The sequence below is a fragment of the Brassica napus genome, chromosome C1, assembly GCF_020379485.1.
Source record: "Brassica napus cultivar Da-Ae chromosome C1, Da-Ae, whole genome shotgun sequence".
Lineage (NCBI taxonomy): Eukaryota > Viridiplantae > Streptophyta > Magnoliopsida > Brassicales > Brassicaceae > Brassica > Brassica napus.
The window spans coordinates 5323663-5336397 of record NC_063444.1 but is presented as its reverse complement, the minus strand read 5'-3'; positions in this window follow the sequence as shown (position 1 = coordinate 5336397).

Below are 12735 nucleotides of genomic sequence, written 5' to 3'. Positions count from 1 at the left end.
GGCTCTGTGCGATCAATACTTCATTCGGTCCATTGTTCGGTCCATCTTGCTTCTGAATAAATCCCGAATGCGTTCTTTTCTTTCAAGCTATCTAGTAACCTGCATATTACACTTAAGAACACCAAAACGCATCAAATAGACCAAAACATTAATTAAAACCGACCATTTAATTGCTCCAAAACGAGTTTAAAACCGTTAAAAACACGGAATATCAAAGCCTTGACAGTCTCTGATTCAAGTGGTTAGCGAAATCACAAGGTAAGGTCTACTGAGGGTTAGTGAGCTCCCAAATTTTAATCCTCTTTACTTGAGGACAAGCAAAGATTCAAGTCTGGGGGAGTTGATATTCCGTGTTTTAACGGTTTTAAACTCGTTTTGGAGCAATTAAATGGTCGGTTTTAATTAATGTTTTGGTCTATTTGATGCGTTTTGGTGTTCTTAAGTGTAATATGCAGGTTACTAGATAGCTTGAAAGAAAAGAACGCATTCGAGATTTATTCAGAAGCAAGATGGACCGAACAATGGACCGAATGAAGTATTGATCGCACAGAGCACGAGATCGACCTATCCGGGCCACCTGGATCGACCGATCCCAGGCTTTCATACACGAGATCGACCGATCCGGGCCATGTGGATCGACCGATCTCAGGCGCTGCGGGCTCCACACGCACAAACGAGCTTTTCACTCCTTTTTACCCACTCCCCTCAATAATTCAGAGAAGAACTCGACCTTTGAGACTCAGAAAAGACCAGGGGCGACCAAGGAGGAGATTTACAAGTTCTAGAGAGAGATTTGAGAGTTTTGTACTTATTTTGTGTGATTTGTGAAGATTTGTGAAGGAGTTCATCTCAAAACCATTTGGAGAAGATCTTCTGAACCTTTACTCTGTTTTAATACAATCTTATCATGTTTTCTTCATCAAAATCGTTTTGTTCTTGCTTAGTTATGTGTGAGTAGTCATCTAGTTGGGTTTAGGGGTTCTCATAGGGGATTTCTTGATGTTTTGATCCATAAAACGTGTGTAGACTAAGGGATTACGTTTTGGTTCTTCATCTAATGGATTTCTTACTGCTTGAACTGAATTGATCACTTAGTTCATGATTTCAGATTGTTTGATGCACCGAAAGTGATTGTTTGAACTTCCGAAAATACTTTAGATGAGCAAAGTGTCCTTAACCCTCGGAAGTTGATGTTATTGCGCTTTGTGAACATATTGAACCTGTTCTTAATACTTGTTTAGAAATTGAAACTCAGCGGAAGTTAGTGTGGAATTTTCTATAACATAGAGAATTAGCGCTACGGAAGTAGGTTAATTCTGATATCGTGTTTGAGTTCTAGACGGTTCTTAATATATCCCTGTGTCTGCCATTAATTGTATCTTGATTAAAAAGAAATCCCTGAGAATTCCCAATGCCCAACGTTTGTTTTAAAATAGTTTTCAAACCGTTTAAATCATCTTTTTACAGCTTGTTTATGTTTTGTGACACCTAAGAAAATTAAATAAAAACCATCAAAAATATATTTTGATTCGCTGTAGCTATTAACTTGTCTGCAACTCTACGTGTGATCATGAACGCCACACGCTGATACCAATCAAGCAAATATAACATCAATTGGGGTTCAGATCGGATCGAGTTTAGCTTACATGAAGAAGAAAGCGGTAATGACGGGGCCAATGGTCAGTTTGAACACCGATAAAGTCGGGTACATCGCCACCGCAATCGGACTCGCAATCGGTTTCGCCGCCTTCTCGCCGGAACAACAAAAATGGAGATCCTAAGTGAAGAAGAGATCAATTCAGTATGGAGAACATTTGGACGGATCTAGAGTTACCATTTTTTTTTTTAAACTCCCACTCTCGCTGTGTAAGAGAATACAGTTAGCGTTGACTAGGTTTTGGTGGGATTCAAGTACCGGAACCCGGAAAATGTCATGGGTAGCTTGGGACACTATGACAAGAGCTAAGAAAGATGGATGCTTAGGTTTTAGAGATATACAATGCTTCAATGATGCCCTCTTAGCCAAACTCAGCTGGCGCATACTGGAATCACCCTCCTGCTTACTAGCTCGGGTTCTCAAAGGAAAATCTTTCCATGATCAAGAGTTTCTCCAAGTTACACCTCCTGCAAGCTGTTCACATGGCTGGCGTGGATCCTTATAGGAAGAGATCTCCTAAAACAACACCTAGGATGGGCCATTGGAAACAGAGATAAGGTACTAGCTTGGCAGGACAATTGGCTATCTCTATCAGAGTTAGAACGTCCCATGGGACCTATACCAGAGGACGAGTGCAATCTTAAAGTCTCGGATTTGATCTCTATGGAGTCTAAGGAATGGGATAAACAAAAGATTGAAAGATCATTCCCACTTCTCCTTGGCAACATCCTAAGCATCAAACCAAGCAAATGGTGGGGGGGGGGGGGGGGGGGGGGGGGGGGTAGAAGACAAGCAAGTCTGGCTACGACACAACTCCGGAACCTACTCTACGAAGACAGGCTATCACTCAGCAATGGAAAAACGAGCTGAAACAGAAACCATGACAACACATCTCAAACAAGAATGGATGAAAGAAGTGTGGAAAATTCAGACTGCTCCAAAACTCAAGCTATTCATTTGGAAAATCAAACACAGAGCACTACCAGTAGGGGACAACTGGAGGCAAGACAGATCATCACAGAGGCTAAATGCGTTCATTGTGATGGAGAGGAAACTATAAATCATATGTTCTTCCACTGCCCCTATGCAGAAAAAAGTTTGGGAATTAATACCTTTCTCTGTTGAATTCACACCATTGCCTCAGAATAGCTTCGATGTTGAATGGAAAAAACTGCTACAAGCAGTAACACTTCCTCCCGTGGGCCTGGGTAAATGTCCTCTACCACCTTGGATCCTCTTGTCACTCTGGTCAGCACGAAACCAAAAACTTTTTCAAAAAAAATCATTCTCTGAACAAGAGACAGTAACAAAAGCTATTGTGGATGCGAAAGAATGACTGGAGGCCCAGACGTAAAGCAAAAATAAATCATCAGATATAACACTTTTTTTATAACAACCTCAAATATAACATAAATATATAAAAAAAACAACAACAAGTGTTAGTAATAACAATTACTGACATTGTTCTAAACAACTACAAAATATATTCGACTAAGATTTCTTCAAAATTAAGATCTTATTCTCCACTTTATTAAATACCCTAACATAAAAAAAAAAGAATTTTGGTATTTGAAAACTCAATCTATTCTCTTAACATAATCACACTTACAACTTGAACATAGAAGAAAATTTACACAAAATTATATATTTCATAAAACCCGATACAAAAAGTGAAAAACATAGTCTACAAAGAAATCTTCAACCGTCTTCGTTCCCATGAGAGTAAGTAAAATTTTAAATTCAACATCTCATTCAAGATGTTTTAAGTTGTTATTTAACTAATAATTCACATTTATTTGCTATTCAGTGTTTTCGCTATCAACAGAAACAAATCAAATCTAAAAATCATTCCCTGATGATGGATATCTCACCACTTTCAAGTACGTCTACCTATACTATGAATTAAATAAATTTATTTATATTACTAAGTTATGTTCACTGATTTTTCTAAAACAATTTCAGGCACTCCAACTCAAAAAAATCTATCACATCTACATGTCCTCTTCGTCAAAAAGTCCACCAATTTATCTATGAGTTTCACTTTTCTATTTTAAGACCTTAATATCTGCTCTTGATTTACACCAAACTCTTTTACTTTACAACTTATCTCCTGTACTTTATACAACTTTATGCAATTGTTGATCATCATACACGTCGGCGAATGACTCTAGTATATATAATTCTTAAACATTGTCAGCATACCAAATTAATAAGAAAATAGATCCAAACATGTAATTTAGTAGTTTGTTTTAAGAAAATAGATTCAAACGACTCAAACCTAAACGATTCTTTCTTCTTTTATTTTCCGATTAACTTGGCATCAATATTCTTTTCGTGAAACAAGAGAGTATATTTGCAAATAACTCTCCCTTTTTATTTCTTCCGTTTTTTCTCGAACTAATAGTTTTTTTTTTGTATAACGCAGCTGAAGAGAGCACGTGTTGGTCCGTGAATCCATCTCCCTGACAGTGCCCTACCATCGTCATCGTCTCATCGCGTTCTATCTTTGTTCATTGAAACTAGTTCTGTCTAGTTGGGAATAGTATTGAGGACGAAGGATCAGACATAAACACCACTAGCAAGTAGCAAAAACAGCGATCCAAATCCCTGCAATTTAACCCAGAGAAACTGATTTCACCACACGAAATTGCGTTTAAGACAACTATTACAAAGTTCAGAGGACGAAGAAAGAAACCATACCAAGAAAACAGATGCTACTGCCGCAGTCGCGAGCTCAAACCTTGAGGCTACAGTTTTTCCTAGATGATGTAGCTTCATAGCTGCATCAATAATGTTGTGTAACATGCAAGTTAGAAAGAAAGAAATAACAAATACAACACTTTGATAACTTCTTCAATCTATACCAGAACTGTGAATAAGAGTCCAATATGACCACCGGACTCCAAGGAAAAAATTAATATAAAGGGCACGTGTCCATCTTAGAGGTTGAAACTCATTGCTTAAAAACGAGAATTACACAATCCAACTGTCTAGTAGTAAACCGATCATTTTACATTCTGTGAACCTACAAAGTACTGATTCAGTAACTGACATGCCAGAGTCTTTACTTCGATACATCATGACAGGATATAGAACTCACACATGTTCAAAAGTTAAATAAATAAGTCACAACATAATTCATCAACTCCATGAGAATGCATTGTTACCAAACACTATATATATATAAGCAAATAGCAATGCTGATCAAGCTTTAAATACAATGAACACGTTACAAGAGGAGAGAGATCCAGGACTGAGAACGCCACAAGCTGATACCAATCAAGCAAATATAACATCAGTTGGGGTTCCGATCGGATCGAGTTTAGCTTACATGAAGAAGAAAGCGGTAATGACGAGGCCAATCGTCAGTGTGAACACCGATAAAGTCGCCACCGCAATCGGTTTCGCCGCCTTCTCGCCGGAACAACAAAAACGGAGATCCTAAGTGAAGAAGAGATCAATTCAGTATGGAGAACATTTGGACGGATCTAGAGTTACCACTTTTTTTTGGGAGCTAGAGATATATCTCCGTTATGCTTCGCTTCGATCTGAGGAACCGATTTTGAAGCAGTGTTTCTTTGACTGAATGATTCTTTTACACACACACGAGTCGATTCAGTTCAGTAAGCCCAAGATTACTTTGAAAGGCCGTTGGGTAAGAAATGGCTTCACGAAAAAAAAATCTATCAAAAAAACACACACACACACAGTATTTATTCATTGTTTCGTAGATATGGATTTATTACATATCTAGAAAAAAATAGAAATACAAATTTTCAGGAAATGAGGTACTGATTAAACATTCTAAAGAACAGATGAAAACATTATTTTGGGGAATACATAAGTTTAAAACAAAGGGAACTGCGCGTCGAGTATGACAAATGTAACAACGTGGTAAGAAATCCGGACTGGTTTGCATCGCTTTGATCCCCCAATTTCTATTTGTGACTATCCGTCCCGGCATAAAACGTGAAAAGTCGCCGAGAACACATTCAGTATGGAACGTGACACAGCAACTATCACATGTGTAGAACCAGATCATGGTATCTATTTGTTCCTCGCATATATCACACCAATATTCTCCTCCTCTCTTGTTTTTGTTGTAACATAAAAATATAAGATGTTCATCGTACCAGTGTTGTGTTGTTTTTGGCAAAGTAGCACATCTTTTATCTATTCCAAAGCTGCAGTCATCGCAACTAAACAATTGACAGTCCCGTTTATTGCAAGAAGCGCATTCCATATACGTGTTGTTATTGTAGTACAAGGTGCATGGATGACTTTCATGGATGATAGATTCAGAAAGCATGGCACACTTAACATCAATACTGAAGTATTGAAAGTCAGTATACTTGAAACCTTCAGAATATTTTTCACACAATTTACAATAACGCTTTATCTTGTCACAACATATTAAAGTTAATGGTTTGTCGTGATAAAAATGTCGTTTCTTTCTAGAAAGATTAGCGCATGTTTTATGGAGAATGAAATTGCATTGCACGCAGCTATAGAATGCTTGAGAATATATAGGTAAGACACATGCTTCACAACGAATGCTTCCACCGGATATGATACCTTCCTCGTTGAGTTGTAAATAATGTTCCTTGTGACTAAAATGACATATCAAGTTTTCATCTATTACCTTAAATGGTTCGATATCTTGAGGTTCTTCTGGTATCCCTTTCAGTTCTAACTTGTCCCATACATCATCTCGTATTGCACATTTAGAATGAATGACATAATTAGGACAAGTCGAGCAAGAATACGCCCCATAAGACCAGTCAACGTTTTTGCGACAAAATCCGCATACCCAACTCCCAGGACTTAGATGAAGACGTCTAGAAAGACGATGCTCGTGACAGTTGACGTTGATGATCTCCGGTAAGTCAATACAGCTTTGATGAATCATGAAATAACATTGTTGGCATGAATAAGGACTCCGATCACCCGCCATCCCACAAGCATCACAGTCAAAAGATATTTTCCTTGGTGTAAGGCTGAGTTGATGTTCATGAGCCTTAGGAAATAAGATTGTAAGCGGTGGAGGATCCCTCACACAACCAACATCCACACTAAACTTACAGATTGAACAATGATAAAATTTCAACCTTAATTCCTCTCCACAAATAAGACATTTACCATCAGAGAAATGATGTTCTTCCTTGGTGAGGATTTTAAGGGGGTGTTTAGGGTGATATGGGTAATCTATCTCTAAAGCAAGCATTGAACACCTGATTTCGAAATTCAAACTACATAGAGAACATCTGTAATAATACATATCACGACTTCCCCCTCCACAAAAATTACATCTGGGATGATAAAGATCCTTCTCGATAACAAGAGAGTGTTCATGGGCTTTGGGATATTCAATAACATTTGGTGGTGGATTTTTGGCACAAGCCGTATGAAAAACGAAATCACATATAGAGCAATGGTAATATATATTATTAAGCGAAAATTCTCCACATAACTTACAATATTTCGGTCCGGGCCACTCCAAAACGAGAGAGAGAGGATGTGCATGATGAGATGGGTGGTGGATCTCTAAGGTTGCCTCTGCACATTCTTTGTGAAAGAAAAAAGCACACTCATAGCAACGATAACCGTCTTTGACGTAACCACCTCTCCGAGGGCAACCCTCGCAACGGCTAACCCAAGGCGCAGGGTACAAAGGGTGTTTGTGAGTTGGTAATTTTATTCTAATCATTGTGATGAATGATTGTAATAATATCGAGCACGTTGATTAGTATATATATACACCAACTTAGCTTATACATTAAATATTCTAATATTATGCAACAAGTAAAAGATTTTTTATCATAAGCAAACAGCAAGAAAAGAACAGATCCTAAACCCATGCATAGTTTTTTCCTCGAACATAAGCGATCCTTTGCTTTATTGGATAGGAAAACACTTTTCTTTTTCGATTGGTTTACATATAATTTTATGAAACTATCTTTGTGCTCGGATAGACTAAAGAAAATTAAAACGTGATTTTCTATTACCCCTAAACTATGGGGCTGGTATTGAATACAGAATTTGAATGGAATTACAATTAAGTCAGTTAATTAAAGTTTGAGTGTATTTCTATGAAATTGGATGATTCCACTAAAATGCACTTGGATTTAGCTGTACTTATTTGGCAGTTAAGAAGAGGAATTTTTTTACGAATACATCAGAAACTGCTTTGAGTCATCTTCAACCTATTGATGCTGTCTCCTATTTTCAAATTTTTCAAAACGCGAACTGTTTTTGCTTATCTCAAGTAAATCAAATTTATTGTTAGCATAACACAAAACATGACCATTTTAGACTTCTCCATCTTGGCAATAATTACTATTTGGACATGGATTCTAATGCCTAGGAGTTTTTGCAGACACTTTCTATTAGTGTGTTCTTTCTGTCTTCGGTCATATCTCAAGTTCGCTATCAACGGCTGAGAAGGTGAGATTGCTCTAGTTATTATACAGTTGAATTCCTTCAAAGTATTAAGCAAAAGCTGTGTATTTTGTTTACTCTTATTTCAGATACAAAAGTCTATTAAAATCTCAGAAAAGTGAATTCTAACAAAGTCAAATGGATCCCACTACTCGTCGTTTTTGGTTTGGTATTGCTACCGCAATTGAATAACATGTGATTTTAGTGCATTTCAAATTTCATATAACAAATACCCAATCCAATAACAATGGACTTTACTTTAAATTTGAATTCCATTAAATTCCACTAAATTCATTAGTTCAATAACACCTCTTAAAGTCTTTGACAAGAAAAAACAAAAAAAAACCATTAAAATCATTACGATCCCCTTACCTAAGAAAACATAACCTCTTTTATTGATGGACTGCATTGATAAATCAAAGAGTGATACCATAATTCAGCTGAACAATACAAGAAAACAGCGACATACCGAGGGAAAAAATCGTCGGTATGTCGTCGGAATAACGTTATTCCGACGACATACCGACTAAACAAGTCCTCGGAAATAACTCCTCGGAAATTCATTTTTCCTCGGAAATTTCCGACGGAATTCCGAGGAAACGAATTTCCGAGGAAACTCCGAGGACCACCAGTTCGTTGGAAAGCTCCTCGGAATATACCGAGGGAGAACTTCCTCGGGATATTTCGATGGACTTTCCGATGGTCCAATCCTCGGAAGCTCCGATGAAATTCCGAGGAACGGAGCCCTCGGAAAATTCCGAGGAATGAGTCTCTTGGTATATTCCGAGGAAGAAGTCCCTCGGTATATTCCGAGGAAATGTTCCTCAAAAATTTCTGAGGGTTCATTTCCTCGGAATTTCAAAAAAAAATATTTTTTTTTAAAAAAATAAAAATTTTGAAATTTAAATTCGAAAATATAAAATTAAAATTAAAATTGAAAACATATTAGATAATATTCAAAGTTGTACAAATAAAAATAAAACATTCCGAGTTTTTGAAAAAAAAAAAACTACGGGCCTTGCACGTTCGGGAACACCTCGTTCGGGTACATCCTCTGCATCATCTCCATCATTTGCTGGTTCAGCCTCCTCTGTGCCTCATAGCCCGCCTGTTGAGCCGCCATCTGGGTCTCCAACAATGATATGCGATCATCTTTGTCCTTCAACTGAGCCGTAAGTACTTCTGGATCAACAAAGGACGGTGGTGCAGAAGAAGGAGAAACCGACCGGGTGCGACGACCCAAACCGACCAAACGTCCCTTCTTCTTTGAACCGACTGAAATAGAAAATAGCCAAATTTAAATCAAGAAATAAATGAATTGAACTTTAAAAAAAAGAACTTACGGATTCAACGATTTCGTTGATTCGAAACCGGGACAAGTTGGTCGAAGCCGTCGAATCGTCATCCTCGGTTTGAAGCTGAGACACTTCGTCTTGCACCTGAGTTTGGACGAGGGTGACCACTTCCCTCACAAGACCGTCATCAATCTGGCCGGTCTTCTTGTTGGTATACGCCCTCTTCATTAGGGCGAGCTCATCAACCGGCTCGCCATCATTTTCTTCCGCCTTGAAAAAAAACATAAATTAAAGAAACATTAGAAATTAGAAGAAATGCACAAAAAATAAAATTTCAAAACTTAAATAATTGAAGAAAAAGCGGCTGAACTTACCATGCGATCCCCCAGAGAGGCAATAGATAGCACCCAAGTTATGCTTGAAAACGTCATTCCCTTTACGGTCGCTCATGCGGTTGGTGGAGTTGGTGGAAGAAGTTTCTTTCGTCTCTTCCTTATCCCAATGCGCACACAACTCCGTCCAGACCGTGTTGTTTATCGACTTTGGGACCTTTTGATAAAAAAACAGAAAATAGTTTTTTTTTTTTTTTTTGTCATCACAGAAAATAGTTTAATAAATAAAAAAATAGTTTAATAAATTAAAAAATTGTTTAATAAATTAAAAACAACCTTGTTGATTTCCCACTTCTTCTTCCACTCGTGGATCTGCTTCCCATAGTTGTCCATAACTTTATGGACGAAGTGGTGATAGATAAAGAGCGTCTCATCGGAATTCCAGTAGAATTCTTGCTGAAAAAAAAAAACACAATTAGTAGAAAATTTATATTAAAGATTAAAAATATAAGTAAAAAATTAGAATACTTACCGCAAACTGACGAAACCACAGATGCTGCTTGTCGGTAGGGAAGTCAGTGAAAGTCGGATGTCCCTTGTCGAGGGCCGGGTACATCATACGGTTGATCCATGCGCCGATCCCGTTCCCGGATCGGTTGAACCTAATAAAAAGAACAAACGCTTAATTAATAATGAATCAAATTTTAATGAAAAAAATATGTTTAATTACCATGTTTGACCCCGTCCATGTGGATGCGGAGTGAAATAGGGAAGATGGTCACGACCGGGCTGTCGAACCAACTCCGCAACAGTCATCACTCCCAGAGGACCCGGAGGAGCAGGAGCGGGTGCAACAGCGGAAGCGAGAGGAGCAGGAGTGGGTGCAGCAGAGGGAGATGTATGGTAGGAGCTGTGGGGCGAAGGGGAATCCTGAAAATGGCTGGAATCCCGAGACTAGCTCCCCGTACCACCACGAGCACGACGCTGTCGAGGCCGGATCTGATCATCATGAGACCTGTAAATTAAAAAAAAAAATATTTAATAAATATAGAAATTTTTATTTTTTAATTTTTTTTTTTAAAATCCCAAATAATAGTTTTTAATCACAAAAAAAGTTTAATAGATATTAAAAATGTTTAATAAACATATAAAAATAGTTCTGATAAACAAAAAAAGTTTTAATAAATAAAAAATAGTTTAATAATTACAAAATATAGTTTTAATAATATTTTAAATTTTTAATAAATATAGAAACGTATTATATATATAAATATATATTTTTTTTTTTTTAAATCCCAAATAATAGTTCTGAATCACAAAAAAAGTTTTATAGATATTAAAAATGTTTAATAAATATATAAAAATATTTCTAATAAACATAAAATAGTTTAATAATTACAAAAAATAGTTTTAATAATATTAGAAATGTTTAATAAATATAGAAATTTATATTATATATATATATATTTCTTTTTAAAAAAAATCCCAAATAATAATTTTTAATCACAAAAAAAGTTTTATAGATATTAAAAATGTTTTGTAAAATCTAAGAAATCAAATTTATATACAAAAAAAGTTTTTGTAAAATCCAAAAAATCGAATTTATATACAAAAATCGTTTTGTAAAATACAAAAAATCGAATTTATACACAAAAATCGAATTTAGATACAAAAATCGATTTTATAAATACAAAAATAATAAAAAATTTATAAAAAAATTCTAAATCAATTCAACAAAACAAATTATTCAACCAAATGACAATTCTAAACCTATTATACAACCAAATCACAATCCTAACCAATCACCCTAACAAAAATCTATCAAATCTACACAAAAACCTAACAAATAGAACCTAAGAGAGTGAGATAGGGTCCTTACATGATTTGTGTAGGTTTAGAGAGGATTCGCCGGAGAGGAAGAAGAGAAAGAAGGGGGAGATCGCCGGAGAGGAGGGAGAGGAGCCGGAGAGGAAGAAGAGAGAAATGGGGAAGAAAAAGTGTTTCGTCGTTATAAAACCTAGGGTCCGATAGATAGTTTCCGTTGGAATTTCCTCGGTTTTTCAATTTCAATTTTCGCAAAATATTTCGCGGCTGGTTTGCCCGGTTAAATGAAAATATTCCGAGGAAATTCCGACGGACACTTAAATATCCGTCGGAATTTCCTCGGAAATTTCATTAATTCGAGGAAAAAGAATATCCTATGCATGTATTTCTGTTGGTTTATATTGTTCCTCGGAATATTCCGAAGAAATTCTGACGGACACTTAAATATCCGTCGGAATTTCCTTGGAAATTTCATTGATTCGAGGAAAAAGCATATCCTATGCATGTATTTCTGTTGGTTTATATTGTTCCTCAGAATATTCCGAGGAAATTCCGAGGAACACATGTTTGGGGTTTCAAAACATCAAATTTTTTTGCCCTATATCATTTCTTATACAAATGCAATGCATACCATTGAGGAATGTTTGTATAGATGATCATAAACTATGAAATAACAAAATTTCGAAACGAATTGTAAGTATTCCCTTTACCGTTCATTAAAGTGTATAAGTGTTTCTCTTATGTTGTGGGAATTTTGTTCATACAATCGGAAAAGTGTTTATTATAGGGTAAGGAACAAATTTTTGACTTCATAATCAATCTAAGACACTTAATAAGGGTTATATAAGTGTTATTCAAACCGCAAAACGTTGTTTTCGGTTTAAAAACCCTACTTCCTCGGAATTTTCTCGGAATATTCCGAGGGAATTCCGAGGAAACCCTTATCTTCCTCGGAATTCCGTCGGAATATTCCGAGACAATTCCGAGGAAAAAGACTCTATAATCAAATCCCTAAATCGACAAGGTCTATTCCGAGGAAATTCTGAGGAAAGCCTATCTTCCCTCGGAATTTCCTCGGTATTTCTATTAAAAAAAAGTCGATGCTAGTCTGTTTCTGAGTCATCATCACCAGATGAATCTGAATCTGGATCTTGGTGAAACTCTCCAATCACTGGTTCATCCCCTACGT